This window comes from Polypterus senegalus, chromosome 9, assembly GCF_016835505.1.
Source record: "Polypterus senegalus isolate Bchr_013 chromosome 9, ASM1683550v1, whole genome shotgun sequence".
Lineage (NCBI taxonomy): Eukaryota > Metazoa > Chordata > Cladistia > Polypteriformes > Polypteridae > Polypterus > Polypterus senegalus.
Window position 1 is genome coordinate 50,269,969 of NC_053162.1, and position 12,891 is coordinate 50,282,859.

Genomic DNA, 12,891 nt, shown 5'->3' on the forward strand with positions numbered 1-12,891 from the left:
TTCAAATAGAAAATACATCACTTTATTTCCAAATATAATGTTATTTAAAAACCTTAATCTTTAAAAAGATAACATAAAGTTTCCTGATCATTTACAGTATTGGGAAGAGGGAAACCAAAATTAGACCTGCTGTCTCAGGAGGATTGGAGTTTGGGATCACAGGAAAAGTTTTTTTGTTCTCATCTGTACAGATTTCTTTGTTATTATTTTTATTTGAATATTTAGTACTGCAAAGCACTCTTTAACAATCCCATTGACATATGAGCTACACTACAGATTTTCAAATTCCTGCCTATGATGATTTTCTAAGTTCTTAATTTTGGAGAAGTGGGTTAATATATAACTGTTTTTACACTATAAATATTTCCATATCCAATATACAGTGTGAACCATTGTCGGGCACAGTTTACTGTGATTCATGTGAACCTTTGTCAGCACTTGTCATTATGTTTGATATGTTCATCCAACATATGTTCTCTATTTTTGGTATTTTACAGTTTTACTTTCATAGCCTGTAGCCTGTCTGAATACAAGTGTAACAAATTGTAATCAAATGAGCCACCCCCTTACATGGATAAACAGTTTAATGAAAGCCAGGTTTCAGGTATGATCTTTACATACTAAGGTTAGACACAGACACATTGCCATAAACTGAACATATGTTAAAAATCGAATTATGCAGAATGTGAAACAGGCATACATATACATAAATAACAAGAAAGCCTATGATCTAGGAAAAATACAATGCAAAACAGCTGTTTATTTTTAAGTCCATTCTGTGATTTACACTATCAGATTTATCAAGCTCTGTGTGCTCTCTGCATATGGATATTTGGTTAGATGAAAACATAGCATTAAAAGTGTGCAATCATCATTTGAAACAGCAGGTGGAGATGTTTCTTCCATCATTCTGATCAAGTTCTATAAAAGCAGGTGAAAATGATAGAGAAGAGAGCTACTATTTAAATTCATAGGTCACACAGAGCTGCTATTAATATTATCACTCTAATCAGTGGCTGTGAATAACATCTCCTGGTATAACTGAAAATGGGAACAGCAGGTCGGCTATATGGCTTTTGCAGGGTACACCTGCAAATCCAGCACCATCTCAGCAAGTTTGTTTTGAGAAACTGGATGATTTTGTACTCCTGTAGATCTGAGCACAATTAAACCAGTCCTAGTTTTGCTCTTCATTTTCCTTGTTTTGTTCTACTAAAATCTTTTTGCTTGAACTCCAACGTGTGTAGCAACAGAACGGCAATTTCTTAAATTTGCAGTACTATTCAAATATCATTCACAGCAGTGTTCAAGTGTCACAAGCAAACAGATGTATGTGTGTGTGTATATATATATATATATATATATATATATATATATATATATATATATACAGTTGAACCTCGAGATACGAGTTTAATTCGTTCCAGCACTGAGCTCGTATAGCGAATTTCTCATATCTAGAACAAACTTCCCAATTGAAAATAATGGAAATCCAGTTAATCCATTCCGCACCCCCAAAAATATCAACATAAAAATCAATTTTCCTAACAAATAACACTGATAAATAATATATACAAGTGAAACCTCGGTTTGCAAGTAACTTGGTTTACAAGTGTTTTGCAAGACGAGCTAAATTTTTTTATTAATTTTGATTTTTGATAAAACGAGCGATGTCTTGCAATACAAGTAGTATGGATACACTATGTCTGCTGAGCATCATGTGATCATAACTGAGCTGATGGTTCTTCTCTCTCGTGCGCGTCTCTCCTTATCTCTCGCTCTCTCTCTCTCTCCTCTTGAGGGCAACCATCTCCTATTCTCCGTCTGCATGTCCGCGAGATTTTTGGATACGCTTATACAGCGAACTGCTACAGCGAAACAATGAAATCACAAGCGCACAAAAGCGTAGATCCTCACGCTACGGGAGAACAAGGAACACTGAGTGAGTGGACGGGCTGGCAGCGTCAGCTTGGGTGAATCCCTGAGTCGAGCCAATGCTCGTATTTAGATCCAAATTTTTCGCTCATACTTTCCTCTTATCTTGAATTTCTCATATACAGAGGTGATCGTATCTCGAGGTTCCACTGTGTGTATATATATATATATATATATATATATATATATATATATATATATAGTCATATAAATGAGTCCAAGACATTATAAAGGTTTGGGGCAGCCACCCGTATATTGTTTTTCCCAGCTGCAAAAGGGTATTCTTAATCAAATACACGATGTGCCTATCACAGAGTCCAAAACAGAACTGGCTATAGTAGCCTAAGATGGAGACTTTAAAAGTCTTGAGAGGAACTGATGTCATCAAAGGGGCCAGAACCAGAAGTGACGTCATCAAAGGGACCGGCCTCAGAAGTGACGTCATCAAAGGGGCCGGCTTCGGAAGTGACATCATCAAAGGGGCCAGCTTCGGAAGTGACATCTTGAGAGGCGCCGGAACCTTGCAGGATTTCCCGGAAAAGGTCTGTAGGGAACTGAGAAAGACAGTCAGTGCACTCCGCTGCTCCCTGGTTGGATGTTTTATTACAATTACTCGAGCTCTTTAGCTGCCTCCTACTCGCACGTGTGTGACAATATATATTGTGACATTAGGGGGTGCTATCGCTCCCTTGAACTCTCAGGTACCACGCCAAACACCAGGTAAAAGTACAATAATTCTTTTTATTATAATAATTATGTGCACCAAGCACCCTCCACTCGACACTACTCATTAATAACCAAATAATAATAATCAATCCTCCAACTCCCAGACACTTAGCCACCCTTCCTCGTAGCTCAGCTCGTCGTCTGGGAGTTCCCAAAGTTATTATATAGTCCCTGACCCGGAAGTGTTTCTCATCCTTCAGTCTATGATTCCTTATCACTTCCGGGTCAGATAAAAAGTCCTTTTCTTCACCCCGGGGTGTAGGGCAAATAGCAGTCCCTGGAGCGACCCCTGGTGGTCCTGATGTTATCCAGCAGGGCTTTAGAGGAAAACTCCATAGTCCATGATGCCCTGCTGGAATCTGAAGCATTTCCATGTTGTAGGGATGGCTCCCTCTGGCGGTCTGGGGGTATTGGCCAGGATAAAATACACCATGGACCACAATATATATAATATATACTGTATACCCAAAAAATATGAATATAAACTGCTCAAAAAATTAAAGGAACATTTTGAAAACACATCAGATTTTAATGGGAAAAAATTATGCTGGATATCTATACTGATATGGAATGGGTAATGTGTTAGGAACAAAAGGATGCCACATCGTTTGATGGAAATGAAAGTTATCATCCTACAGAGGGCTGAATTCAAACACACCTAGAAAATAAAAGTGAAAAAATGATGCAGCAGGCTATTCCATTTTGCCAAAATTTCATTACAGCAACTCAAAATCGTACTCAGTAGTTTGCATGACCCCCACATGCTTGTATGCATGCCTGACACGTCAGGGGTTTGGCATGCTTCTAATGAGATGACAGATGGTGTCCTGGACTTGGGCTTCAGTGAGCTCCTGGATAATCTAAAATGCAACCTGGTGGTGTCAGATGGACCAAAACATAATGTCCCAGAGGTGATCTTTTGGATTTGGGTCCATGTGGAGGCAAGGAAAAATGTACTATTTGTTGGTTTAAACAGTGGTATAAATAACAAAAGGAAGTTGATTGAGTGACATAGAGTGTTGGAGAAACTCGAAGGCTCAAGTTCACAAAGTCGCACAGTGTCCAAAATAAAAAAGAAGTTGTCAGATATCAAAGTCGCCATGAAAAGGCGAGTAGTAGCCCACCGTCTGAGTGTCATATGGAAGTTCATTAGGGTACAGAGAAAAGGAAAAAAAAAAAAAAAAAGGGACACAGTGGGGAAAAAAGCTTGAAATGTCAACTTCAATCTTGAAATTTCCACATTAATCACGTAGTTTATTTTGTCATTAAAGTAGAACATCATAAACTTAATCTTAAAATTGCTTAATTTACTAGTTTCTCAAATACCATCATAACTAAAGTAGCACGTTACATGCTTTGTTTTGTATGTGTTCTTCTATGTGCTCTATGTGTGTGAATCACTATGTGCTTCTTAAATGGGCTTTCTCTTTCTCCGACAGGACACAGAATCCATTACATTCATGATATTACAGCTCTCTGAATAACTAAAATACAGAGATGTATACTTGATAAAATTTTCATGATGATAGGAGTTAAAGTATGTTATTAAACATGGGAACACGGTGGCACAGTGATAGTGATGAACTGGTGCCCGGTCCAGAGATTGTTCCTGCCTCCCACAAGTTGCTTTCTGCGCCATGCGCAACCTTTGATTAAATAATTTATTGCAGCAGTACTGTCTCTTTCAAACGTACTAACCTCCAATTCCTGTCCTCCTTTTATTTCTCCAAGTAACCAATTGCCACACAATCAGCTCTGTAATAGATGTTAAGCCATCTGTAAGCTTAGAACGCTGATTCTTCAAAACCCTTAAAGAACATTGAAATATCTTCATAGAACATGTTTAATTATTCTATCCATCTATCCTTCCTGTGTTGCGCTAGCCCCAGCAAGAATATAGCGCGAGGCAGCAACAATCCCTGAATGGGGTGACATCTCCTTGCTAGCGCTGCAACACTGTGTCCTCATATGTTTAATTATTAACAATATAGATTATTTAAACTATGCTAACATTTTATCTGTATAATGTAATAAACATATTTTGCTGCATTTCATCTTAAAAATGATATTTTCATCATATGTAAATATGCTCTTTATAAAGTGGCTCAAGTTGTGCAATATTATAAGTGTATTGCAAGTTTACAGTGAGGTAATTGTACTTAAACGTACAAACAGTTCTACCAGGAGTGCTTGATGAACTGATTGATTGCGTTTATAGTTCTTGGGATGAAACTGTTTCTGAACCGCGAGGTCCATACAGGAAAGGCTCTGAAGCGTTTGCCGTATGGGAGCAGTTCAAATAGACAGCATGGCTGAGGCAGCGTATGCTTGATGCTGATACCGATAATTCTCTTTCCAATCAGCTGCTATAGAGCTGTGATTCCACACTCAGATACAGTGATATAAATACTCCGAGTGGTGCAGTCAGAGTAATATGGAAAAAGAATATCCGCTGTGGCAACCCCTAACAGCGGCAGCTGAAAGAAGAAGAAGAAGAAGGAGCAGTGAGAGTAACAATGCTAAAGCAGCTATGCTATTTGGAATAGTTTGGCTATTCCGTGGACCATTATATTGTTACAGGTTAATTACAATCAGATGCCTTAAATCAAGGGTGTCCAATCTTTTTTCACTGGGGGACACATACAGAGAAATATACAAAGGGCTGGGCCACCCACTACAGGTGAGGTATATTGCCTTACCTCCTGTATATTAAGCTAGCAAAATCAATCAAATATAGGTAAATTATGCTTCATAATTGAATATTCTTAAAGAAAAAAACAGCATCACAGTTCTCCATTAATGGGTTTTCATTTATTGTATTACAAAGTGCTCTCATCACATGCAATCGAGTAAAAATCAAAAGCACAAGCTTTTTCTGACACTTGATGTTTTAATTCGCTGCACAACTATGTTTCTGGACAAACGAACATTGTTGAATACCTTTTGAATTTTCTCCAGGCACATTATTCCTGCGACTTTAATGAGGCACTGTTTTATGAAGTCACCATCTGAGAAAGGTTTCCATTGACAGTCAGTGAGTTACGCTACTTTGTAACTGGCTAATGTGGCATTTTCTTGTGTTTTGTTAGCACGGAAAAAGTACTGCTGTTGAGCTAGCAGACTAGCTGCCATTTGCTTAACTTTCTGTTCTCGCTCGGCACCAGTATAGGACGTGTAGCTTGGATGTTTGGTTTCGTAGTGTCGACACACATTATAGTCTTTCATCACTGCAATAATTTCATTGCAAATCAAATAGACACACTTGCCCTTGACTTCTAGGAAGAAATATTCATTTTCCCACTGTGCCTGAAATTTTCTGCACTCACTTGCCATTGTCCCTTTCTTTGGTTCTGCCATTTTTGGTCACCCGAAGCAAAATTGTTCTTAGGTTGCGCTTGCTTGTGAAGACACAGCCTTGATCAGGACAGTAGCTTCACCTTGTGTTAAACCTAAGAAGTTCAATACAGCTTTGTGTGTGGGCCATACTGTATTTCATTATATTTTTAGAATTTGCTGCGGGCCAATTAAAAATGGACCATGGGCCGCAGTTGGTCTGCGGGCCGTAGTTTGGACACCCCTGCCTTAAACTAATAAACAGTATGAGGTTAATTTCAGTGTATTTGATAAAGCCACGTCAGGGATGTGGATCTAAAAAAGAAAGTGAAACCACACAGGAACAGTAACACTGCTTTGATTGTAGGTGCCGCCAGTTTACAAAACTGAGTGGAGAACTTGCGTACGGCAAGGATTTAGCTGGCGTGAAAATGTTTGTGGCTTTGCACTAAGTTTAGTTTTTATACATTGCGATGTGAGCATGGAAACGGGCGTATGCAACATTTTTGTGCATATGCACTGTTTATACATGAGGCCCCGAGCGTTGCCTCATGCTACCAATAATGATACTGACCGTAGCCAAATACAAAACTAGTGAAAAAACAGTCCAAAATGATGAAGAGGGAAAAATGTCAGTGGCCTCCACCTGTTAAACCATTCCTGTTTTAGGGGTCATCTCTTTGTTGCCCCTCTAGTGCACCTGTTGTTAATTTCATTAACACCTAAGCAGCTGAAACTGATTAACAACCCCCTCTGTTACTTGACTGACCAGATCAAAATCCCAGTAGTTTCATTGACTTGATGTTATACTCTGATTAAAAAGTGTTCCTTTAATTTTTTGAGCTATATATACAGTATATGCTCAATATATATATAAATATATATATATATGTACATATACAGTATATATGAAGGTATGAATATATATTTTGTCAATACACAGAAGATATGTATACATACAATATACAGTATATATGAAGATATGAATGTACTGTATACTTGTTCTGTCTGCGCTCTCCATTTACTCTGCTTACATGTGTATTATATACACTCTGTATACAGTATATACACATAAATAAATGCTTTAATAATGTGCCAGCCACCATCTACTATACAGTGGTGTGAAAAACTATTTGCCCCCTTCCTGATTTCTTATTCTTTTGCATGTTTGTCACACAAAATGTTTCTGATCATCAAACACATTTAACCATTAGTCAAATATAACACATGTAAACACAAAATGCAGTTTTTAAATGATGTTTTTTATTATTTAGGGAGAAAAAATCCAAACCTACATGGCCCTGTGTAAAAAAGTAATTGCCCCCTGAACCTAATAACTGGTTGGGCCACCCTTAGCAGCAATAACTGCAATCAAGCATTTGCGATAACTTGCAATGAGTCTTTTACAGCTCTGGAGGAATTTTGGCCCACTCATCTTTGCAGAATTGTTGTAATTCAGCTTTATTTGAGGGTTTTCTAGCATGAACCGTCTTTTTAAGGTCATGCCATAGCATCTCAATTGGATTCAGGTCAGGACTTTGACTAGGCCACTCCAAAGTCTTCATTTTGTTTTTCTTCAGCCATTCAGAGGTGGATTTGCTGGTGTTTTTTGGGTCATTGTCCTGTTGCAGCACCCAAGATCGCGTCAGCTTGAGTTAACGAACAGATGGCCGGACATTCTCCTTCAGGATTTTTTGGTAGACAGTAGAATTCATGGTTCCATCTATCACAGCAAGCCTTCCAGGTCCTGAAGCAGCAAAACAACCCCAGACCATCACACTACCACCACCATATTTTACTGTTGGTATGATGTTCTTTTTCTGAAATGCTGTGTTCCTTTTACGCCAGATGTAACGGACATTTGCCTTCCAAAAAGTTCAACTTTTGTCTCATCAGTCCACAAGGTATTTTCCCAAAAGTCTTGGCAATCATTGAGATGTTTCTTAGCAAAATTGAGACGAGCCCTAATGTTCTTTTGCTTAACAGTGGTTTGCGTCTTGGAAATCTGCCACGCAGGCCGTTTTGCCCAGTCTCTTTCTTATGGTGGAGTCGTGAACACTGACCTTAATTGAGGCAAGTGAGGCCTGCAGTTCTTTAGACGTTGTCCTGGGGTCTTTTGTGACCTCTCGGATGAGTCGTCTCTGCACTCTTGAGGTAATTTTGGTCGGCCGGCCACTCCTGGGAAGGTTCACCACTGTTCCATGTTTTTGCCATTTGTGGATAATGGCTCTCACTGTGGTTCGCTGAAGTCCCAAAGCTTAGAAATGGCTTTATAACCTTTACCAGACTGATAGATCTCAATTACTTCTGTTCTCATTTGTTCCTGAATTTCTTTGGATCTTGGCATGATGTCTAGCTTTTGAGATGCTTTTGGTCTACTTCTCTGTGTCAGGCAGCTCCTATTTAAGTGATTTCTTGATTGAAACAGGTGTGGCAGTAATCAGGCCTGGGGGTGGCTACGGAAATTGAACTCAGGTGTGATACACCACAGTTAGGTTATTTTTTAACAAGGGGGCAATTACTTTTTCACACAGAGCCATGTAGGTTTGGATTTTTTTTCTCCCTAAATAATAAAAACCATCATTTAAAAACTGCATTTTGTGTTTACTTGTGTTATATTTGACTAATGGTTAAATGTGTTTGGTGATCAGAAACATTTTGTGTGACAAACATGCAAAAGAATAAGAAATCAGGAAGGGGGCAAATAGTTTTTCACACCACTGTATATATTCTCATGGTGGTAGGTGCTAAGTGCCATTATTCCACTAGTCCCCAGTTTGTTTTTAGACTTGGACAACTATGTTGAGATTTTGAATTATTTTATCCTGTTTCAGTTAAAAAGCATGATGTTAGGTCAAAAATATTTCTTAATTTTTGTTTTTGCATATTTTGCTATATTTTATGTGCTCCCAGATCCATCTACCTCCTACTCAGCAAACACTGCTGCTAGGTTGGACTTTGCCTCTAGTTGTGGCTCTAGTGCTCTTTATAGCCAAGGTTGCACAGATTTGGGTTTACAGTGTCTGACACTGAAGTTCTTGACAGAGGCAAGACTACTTTCCAAAAACTAGGAGTAATGGCAAACATTCCCAGCAGTGTCCTCTTTAGGCCGTCCACTAACAACAGCAGGCAACACAGGAGTGTTAGTAGTGTAGGTAGTACATCGGGGGTAGCCCCTGATATAATAATAAGGAAAATAAATATAAAGACTTCAAGAGAAAAAGTTAAATGTGTGTTTAATCGAATATTGGCCTTCTCAGAAATAAGTTTTTTTTTTATGTCAGATATTTAATTTTTGTGTAAGAGGATGACACAGTAAATGCATTATTTCAGAAACATGAATAGGCCACTTAAAATTAAAATATCTGGTAAAATATTTTTAGGTTCATCCATCCATCCATTTTCTAACCCGCTGAATCCGAATACAGGGTCACGGGGGTCTGCTGGAGCCAAACCCAGCCAACACAGGGCACAAGGCAGGAACCAATCCTGGGCAGGGTTAAATATTTATTTAATTGAATAGATATTTAATGTGAAATAATTTAAAACTACTGATGCTTACTGAGTGGGCAAAGTTGGAGAGTTTATTGTTTTCTATATTGACATTTATTTTGTATTATTTTCAATGCATACCTTTGTCTCTTGTTTTAATTTTTAAAGCTGTCAAATTAGTGTTAATTTCAAAGCCAAATGTAGCCAATGTTTTTACTTATAAGCGAACTAAATACATCCTATGAAACAACTGGAAAGTAGATCACAATATTTGGTAATGCTAAAGCATAATACTGTGATACCTTTTGACAGGTAAAGCGGGAGCAGCAGCAACAAAAAACAAAATAGTATTATAATTAATATACAGTAAATGGCATTTTTCAGCTTTGGTTGCTCCACATGTTGTTAATAATAGTTTATTATGGTTGGCCGGTAATCTTATTAAAGACAGGAAGTTCCCTGAGTTCATAGACTCTCTGTTGTCTCGAAGACCACTACACTGACCACCCCCCCCTTTCCCCCCCAACTAGAGCATAGCCTCTGCCACTGACTTCATTAGGTTTTCTTTGATGTTTGTTGCTCAATTTTTGTCCAACATGACTGAGGCCTGACTGTTTGGTTTTTCAATAGGCTAAACAAAACCCTTGGCTCTTTTGAATGCAGCATGATGACAAGAATTGTGTTCATGCTTGCCTAAAACTTGAGACATTTTATTCCACTTAACAAATGGGGAACTGATTAACTCTGTGCACCCTGTCACTTTCACTTGTAAAGAGACCACAACTAGAGTTACCTGAAACTGAGTATGCTAGTAAGAAATACAGGTGACAGAATACTGCTAGGAGAGGTAAAAAGGCTGAATGGCAACAATTACCAAGGATATAATACAAGGTTATATTTGAGTATTTTTATTGATGAAAGAATTTTTTTTTCTTTGAAGAGATATTTTTGAATCCTAACACAAATGAGCTGATCCAAATGTATTTGAAAAGAGAACAGAAATGTTCTACAACAGGGGTTGTTACTTTTGCACCTGCGTCTGCACTGCTCATCTTTAATTGTCAGTACTGTATTTGGATATAATTAAGGGAGTAATCTCCACAGGAAAACATTAATTAAATAAAATATGGTAAAAGAAACATAACATTTAAATATACAGCAAAAGAATGCACTTTTACTTTGTTTACATGTAAATGTATAGCAGCACATGTTTCTGAATGCAAAATAAGAGAAGAAAGAGACTGATTAAAAAAATTGTTAATTTAGAAGTAAAACTGAACCATTTATTTGTGAAACCGGTTAGAATTTAAACCCCTGGACTCCATTTGGGAACCCCTGGGCAACAGTATACATTTCTTTCTATGGCTTAGGCATTCAGTATTCTCAGAATTACTTTGCAAGCCTACTCTCTGTTTCACCAACATTGATGGTAAGAGGTTTACTGTAATAGATCGAGATTTTGGACAGATAGTAGGCTCTTAAGGATATTCTAATGTCTTGAGGAAAAAAGGTACCTAATTAGAATGAAAAACTCAAGTCATTCTCAGTGTGTGCTGTGGGATCTCAGATCTTAAAATTAATATTGAGTTATTGGAAATGTTTGCAGATGTTTCAAAAAATATATATGATAATTAGGCTTTAAAAGAAGAAATTGTAGCTATAGAAGTTTATTTGCATCAAATAAGTGATATACCTGCAATATTCCAATGTTGTGCATCATAGCTGTGACAGATATGGTAAAATATTTTACATATGTCCGTTATTGGCCCCCAACATAAATTAATTCTCCCACTTCTGGAAGTATTATTTAATTTTTTTAATTTCTTATAATAATAAACATTTCTTCTTAAAGGCTTAATCCTTTTCAATAAGTATGAGCCGAAAGAGATCTGTGCAATAAACCTTATGTACCACTTTCTATTTTTTTACTTTTCTGTCTACTTGTAGCCTCTCAGGGGAAATGAGAGTCAAAGACACCAGCGGCCTAACCCTAAATTCAGTGGGGGGAAGAATAATTGAAGCCTGGCTCAGCCGGTAGTCCTCACTGCTTACAAGTTTGGCATGAAAGACAGAATAAGGGCGATTAGGAGTGCAGCCTGAAAACCTTACCAGTTGACAAAGGAGTAGAATCTGTTTAAAGGCTTTATTTTTCATTTATTTTTAAAGTGGCACATTGCTTATCTAATCCCCAGAGTCAGAGAATGTTCAAATCAGTTAGTACTTGGTTTTGTTTTTCTGTTTATGAAGAGGGTTTTGTTCCATTTCACTAGCTAGCTTTAGTCCCTCTCAGATTTCTTTATATACAGTAATCTAACTTTTCCCTGAGTACCTGCGCACTTGAACAGTCTTGACTGTTGGCAGCAGTTAATAACATTTCCACTCAGGATGTTAAGATGTGAGGATTGTTTAGAAAATGCAGATGTTCAAAAGCAGGCATACTGATAAGACAGCCTAACAATCTGCTAATTGTTACACAAACATTGTGATCATGCTGCATCTCTGGGGTGCCTTGTCTTTCCAAGTACCAAACACTGCCTATTTATACTAATCCTCCTTTTCTGTTCACATTATACGCCAAGGCATGGGTGCTGAATTGTCATAAACACTGTGGGAGAAAAAATTACAGCTGGAGTGCAAAGATCGGTCATCGGTATAAAAAAAATCAGCAGTAGAGGACTGCAGTCATTTTTTTAATTAAACAAAGTGTTAAAAACACTGATGTGTCTGAGGAGGATTTTCTTTAACAACAATTTATTTCTTGTATAGCCCAAAATCACACAAGGAATGCCTCAATGGGCTTTAACTGGCCAAGACAAGAAAAAAAATGGAAATCTTGGGAAAGGCAATTCTGAGAGTAACCCCTTTCCAGTAGGGTGTATGTGCAATGATATACAGAGGAATAGGTTTTGAATACTTTTTCAAATACAGTGCTGTGTATTGCTTGGTACTTTAGATTTTTGTGTGTTTGCTTTTTAATTTATGAGAAATATAAAAGTTATTTAGAATAAACACAGGATCAATGTAAATACCATGTTTGAAGCTTGTATTGGAATTGCTTCATTTTTCATAAAACCAAAAACAAAAACAAGCATAATAATAATAATAATAATAATAATAATAATAATATTAATAATAATAATAATAATAATAATGAGATTAATAAAAATTCCCTAACTTGAGCAAACAGGAGATGTTGATGCCACAAAACAAAAAAAAAATAACATTAAATGATCAACAAGACAACATGACTAGAACTCTAGGCTTTGAATGCATTGTATTGATTTAATTTGAAGTCAAAATGTGAAAGTCTGCTAATGGGCTTATATTAAAAGCTTACATTAAAACTTCATAAATATTATCCTCTATTGTTTAGTACCATCCATGAACTGAATGACAATACTGTTC